Source organism: Pleurodeles waltl, chromosome 8, assembly GCF_031143425.1.
Source record: "Pleurodeles waltl isolate 20211129_DDA chromosome 8, aPleWal1.hap1.20221129, whole genome shotgun sequence".
In the NCBI taxonomy this organism is placed as follows: Eukaryota; Metazoa; Chordata; class Amphibia; order Caudata; family Salamandridae; genus Pleurodeles; species Pleurodeles waltl.
Window position 1 is genome coordinate 1495068565 of NC_090447.1, and position 6000 is coordinate 1495074564.

A 6000-nucleotide genomic window follows, 5' to 3' on the forward strand; every position below is an offset into this window, starting at 1 on the left:
TTTCTGCCACAGAAATGTGAGGAACATGTATTTTTTTAGCCAAATTTTGAGGTTTGCAAAGGATTCTGGGTAACAGAACCTGGTCCGAGCCACACAAATCACCCCATCTTGGATTCCCCTAGGTCTCGAGTTTTCAGAAATGCACAGGTTTGGTAGGTTTCCCTAGGTGGCGGCTGAGCTAGAGGCCAAAATCTACAGGTAGGCACTTTGCTAAAAACAGGTCTATTTTCTGTGATGTGTCCACGTTGCGCTTTGGGGCGTTTCCTGTCGCGGGCGCTAGGCCTACCCACACAAGTGAGGTATCATTTTTATCGGGAGACATGGGGGAACGCTGGGTGGAAGGAAATTTGTGGCTCCTCTCAGATTGTAGAACTTTCTGTCACAGAAATGTGAGGAACATGTGTTTTTTTTAGCCAAATTTTGAGGTTTGCAAAGGATTCTGGGTAACAGAACCTGGTCCGAGCCACACAAGTCACCCCATCTTGGATTCCCCTAGGTCTCTAGTTTTCAGAAATGCACAGGTTTGGTAGGTTTCCCTAGGTGGCGGCTGAGCTACAGGCCAAAATCTACAGGTAGGCACTTTGCAAAAAACGCCTCTGTTTTCCTTCAAAAATTTGGTTGTGTCCACGCTGCGCTTTGGGGCGTTCCCTGTCGTGGGCGCTAGGCCTACCCACACAAGTGAGGTATCATTTTTATCGGGAGACGTAGGGGAACGCTGGGTGGAAGGAAATTCGTGGCTCCTCTCAGATTCCAGAACTTTCTGCCACAGAAATGTGAGGAACATGTGTTTTTTTAGCCAAATTTTGAGGTTTGCAAAGGATTCTGGGAAACAGAACCTGGTCCCAGCCACACAAGTCACCCCATCTTGGATTCCCCTAGGTCTCTAGTTTTCAGAAATGCACAGGTTTCGTAGGTTTCCCTAGGTGGCGGCTGAGCTACAGGCCAAAATCCACAGGTAGGCACTTTGCTAAAAACAGGTCTGTTTTCTGTGATGTGTCCACGTTGCGCTTTGGGGCGTTTCCTGTCGCGGGTGCTAGGCCTACCCACACAAGTGAGGTATCATTTTTATCGGGAGACGTGGGGGAATGCTGGGTGGAAGGAAATTTGTGGCTCCTCTCAGATTCCAGAACTTTCTGCCACAGAAATGTGAGGAACATGTGTTTTTTTAGCCACATTTTGAGGTTTGCAAAGGATTCTGGGTAACAGAACCTGGTCCCAGCCACACAAGTCACCCCATCCTGGATTCCCCTAGGTCTCTAGTTTTCAGAAATGCACAGGTTTGGTAGGTTTCCCTAGGTGGTGGCTGAGCTACAGGCCAAAATCTACAGGTAGGCACTTTGCAAAAAACACCTCTGTTTTCCTTCAAAAATTTGGTTGTGTCCATGTTGCGCTTTGGGGCGTTTCCTGTCGTGGGCGCTAGGCCTACCCACACATGTGAGGTATCATTTTTGTCGGGAGACGTGGGGGAACGCTGGGTGGAAGGAAATTTGTGGCTCCTCTCAGATTCCAGAACTTTCTGCCACAGAAATGTGAGGAACATGTGTTTTTTTAGCCAAATTTTGAGGTTTGCAAAGGATTCTGGGTAACAGAACCTGGTCCCAGCCACACAAGTCACCCCATCTTGGATTCCCCTAGGTCTCTAGTTTTCAGAAATGCACAGGTTTGGTAGGTTTCCCTAGGTGACGGCTGAGCTACAGGCCAAAATCCACAGGTAGGCACTTTGCTAAAAACAGGTCTGTTTTCTGTGATGTGTCCACGTTGCGCTTTGGGGCGTTTCCTGTCGGGGGTGCTAGGCCTACCCACACATGTGAGGTATCATTTTTGTCGGGAGACGTGGGGGAACGCTGGGTGGAAGGAAATTTGTGGCTCCTCTCAGATTCCAGAACTTTCTGCCACAGAAATGTGAGGAACATGTGTTTTTTTAGCCAAATTTTGAGGTTTGCAAAGGATTCTGGGTAACAGAACCTGGTCCCAGCCACACAAGTCACCCCATCTTGGATTCCCCTAGGTCTCTAGTTTTCAGAAATGCACAGGTTTGGTAGGTTTCCCTAGGTGGCGGCTGAGCTACAGGCCAAAATCCACAGGTAGGCACTTTGCTAAAAACAGGTCTGTTTTCTGTGATGTGTCCACGTTGCGCTTTGGGGCGTTTCCTGTCGGGGGTGCTAGGCCTACCCACACAAGTGAGGTATCATTTTTATCGGGAGACGTGGGGGAATGCTGGGTGGAAGGAAATTTGTGGCTCCTCTCAGATTCCAGAACTTTCTGCCACAGAAATGTGAGGAACATGTGTTTTTTTAGCCACATTTTGAGGTTTGCAAAGGATTCTGGGTAACAGAACCTGGTCCCAGCCACACAAGTCACCCCATCCTGGATTCCCCTAGGTCTCTAGTTTTCAGAAATGCACAGGTTTGGTAGGTTTCCCTAGGTGGTGGCTGAGCTACAGGCCAAAATCTACAGGTAGGCACTTTGCAAAAAACACCTCTGTTTTCCTCCAAAAATTTGGTTGTGTCCACGTTGCGCTTTGGGGCGTTTCCTGTCGTGGGCGCTAGGCCTACCCACACAAGTGAGGTATCATTTTTATCGGGAGACGTGGGGGAACGCTGGGTGGAAGGAAATGTGTGGCTCCTCTCAGATTCCAGAACTTTCTGCCACAGAAATGTGAGGAACATGTGTTTTTTTAGCCAAATTTTGAGGTTTGCAAAGGATTCTGGGTAACAGAACCTGGTCCCAGCCACACAAGTCACCCCATCTTGGATTCCCCTAGGTCTCTAGTTTTCAGAAATGCACAGGTTTGGTAGGTTTCCCTAGGTGGCGGCTGAGCTACAGGCCAAAATCCACAGGTAGGCACTTTGCTAAAAACAGGTCTGTTTTCTGTGATGTGTCCACGTTGTGTTTTGGGCCATTTCCTTTCGTGGGCGCTAGGCCTACCCACACAAGTGAGGTACCATTTTTATGGAGAGACTTAGGGTAACGCTGGGTGGAAGGAAATTTGTGGCTCCTCTCAGATTCCAGAACTTTCTGTCACCGAAATGAGAGGAAAAAGTGTTTTTTGGCCAGATTTTGATGTTTGCAAAGGATTCTGGGTAACAGAACCTGGTCAGAGCCCCGCAAATCACCCCATCTTGGATTCCCCTAGGTCTCTAGTTTTCAAAATTGTGCTGGTTTGCTAGGTTTCCCCAGGTGCCGGCTGAGCTAGAGGCCAAAATCCACACGTAGGCACTGTTTTCTATGAAAAAATGTGATGTGTCCACGTTGTGTTTTGGGCCATTTCCTGTCGCGAGCGCTAGGCCTACCCACACAAGTGAGGTATCATTTTTATCAGGAGACGTGGGGGAACGCTGGGTGGAAGGAAATTTGTGGCTCCTCTCAGATTCCAGAACTTTCTGCCACAGAAATGTGAGGAACATGTATTTTTTTAGCCAAATTTTGAGGTTTGCAAAGGATTCTGGGTAACAGAACCTGGTCCGAGCCACACAAATCACCCCATCTTGGATTCCCCAGGTCTCTAGTTTTCAGAAATGCACAGGTTTGGTAGGTTTCCCTAGGTGGCGGCTGAGCTAGAGGCCAAAATCTACAGGTAGGCACTTTGCTAAAAACAGGTCTATTTTCTGTGATGTGTCCACGTTGCGCTTTGGGGCGTTTCCTGTCGCGGGCGCTAGGCCTACCCACACAAGTGAGGTATCATTTTTATCGGGAGACATGGCGGAACGCTGGGTGGAAGGAAATTTGTGGCTCCTCTCAGATTGTAGAACTTTCTGCCACAGAAATGTGAGGAACATGTATTTTTTTAGCCAAATTTTGAGGTTTGCAAAGGATTCTGGGTAACAGAACCTGGTCCCAGCCACACAAGTCACCCCATCTTGGATTCCCCTAGGTCTCTAGTTTTCAGAAATGTACAGGTTTGGTAGGTTTCCCTAGGTGGCGGCTGAGCTACAGGCCAAAATCTACAGGTAGGCACTTTGCAAAAAACACCTCTGTTTTCCTTCAAAAATGTGGTTGTGTCCACGCTGCGCTTTGGGGCGTTCCCTGTCGTGGGCGCTAGGCCTACCCACACAAGTGAGGTATCATTTTTATCGGGAGACGTAGGGGAACGCTGGGTGGAAGGAAATTCGTGGCTCCTCTCAGATTCCAGAACTTTCTGCCACAGAAATGTGAGGAACATGTGTTTTTTTAGCCAAATTTTGAGGTTTGCAAAGGATTCTGGGTAACAGAACCTGGTCCCAGCCACACAAGTCACCCCATCTTGGATTCCCCTAGGTCTCTAGTTTTCAGAAATGCACAGGTTTGGTAGGTTTCCCTAGGTGGCGGCTGAGCTACAGGCCAAAATCCACAGGTAGGCACTTTGCTAAAAACAGGTCTGTTTTCTGTGATGTGTCCACGTTGCGCTTTGGGGCGTTTCCTGTCGCGGGTGCTAGGCCTACCCACACAAGTGAGGTATCATTTTTATCGGGAGACGTGGGGGAATGCTGGGTGGAAGGAAATTTGTGGTTCCTCTCAGATTCCAGAACTTTCTGCCACAGAAATGTGAGGAACATGTGCTTTTTTAGCCACATTTTGAGGTTTGCAAAGGATTCTGGGTAACAGAACCTGGTCCCAGCCACACAAGTCACCCCATCCTGGATTCCCCTAGGTCTCTAGTTTTCAGAAATGCACAGGTTTGGTAGGTTTCCCTAGGTGGTGGCTGAGCTACAGGCCAAAATCTACAGGTAGGCACTTTGCAAAAAACACCTCTGTTTTCCTTCAAAAATTTGGTTGTGTCCACGTTGCGCTTTGGGGCGTTTCCTGTCGTGGGCGCTAGGCCTACCCACACATGTGAGGTATCATTTTTATCGGGAGACGTGGGGGAACGCTGGGTGGAAGGAAATTTGTGGCTCCTCTCAGATTCCAGAACTTTCTGCCACAGAAATGTGAGGAACATGTGTTTTTTTAGCCAAATTTTGAGGTTTGCAAAGGATTCTGGGTAAGAGAACCTGGTCCCAGCCACACAAGTCACCCCATCTTGGATTCCCCTAGGTCTCTAGTTTTCAGAAATGCACAGGTTTGGTAGGTTTCCCTAGGTGGCGGCTGAGCTACAGGCCAAAATCCACAGGTAGGCACTTTGCTAAAAACAGGTCTGTTTTCTGTGATGTGTCCACGTTGCGCTTTGGGGCGTTTCCTGTCGCGGGCGCTAGGCCTACCCACACAAGTGAGGTATCATTTTTATCGGGAGACGTGGCGGAACGCTGGGTGGAAGGAAATTTGTGGCTCCTCTCAGATTCCAGAACTTTCTGCAACAGAAATGTGAGGAACATGTGTTTTTTTAGCAACATTTTGAGGTTTGCAAAGGATTCTGGGTAACAGAACCTGGTCCCAGCCACACAAGTCACCCCATCTTGGATTCCCCTAGGTCTCTAGTTTTCAGAAATGCACAGGTTTGGTAGGTTTCCCTAGGTGGCGGCTGAGCTACAGGCCAAAATCTACAGGTAGGCACTTTGCAAAAAACACCTCTGTTTTCCTTCAAAAATTTGGTTGTGTCCACGTTGCGCTTTGGGGCGTTTCCTGTCGTGGGCGCTAGGCCTACCCACACAAGTGAGGTATCATTTTTATCGGGAGACGTGGGGGAACGCTGGGTGGAAGGAAATTTGTGGCTCCTCTCAGATTCCAGAACTTTCTGCCACAGAAATGTGAGGAACATGTGTTTTTTTAGCCAAATTTTGAGGTTTGCAAAGGATTCTGGGTAACAGAACCTGGTCCCAGCCACACAAGTCACCCCATCTTGGATTCCCATAGGTCTCTAGTTTTCAGAAATGCACAGGTTTGGTAGGTTTCCCTTTGTGGCGGCTGAGCTACAGGCCAAAATACACAGGTAGGCACTTTGCTAAAAACAGGTCTATTTTCTGTGATGTGTCCACGTTGCGCTTTGGGGCGTTTCCTGTCGCGGGCGCTAGGCCTACCCACACAAGTGAGGTATCATTTTTATCGGGAGACGTAGGGGAACGCTGGGTGGAAGGAAATTCGTGG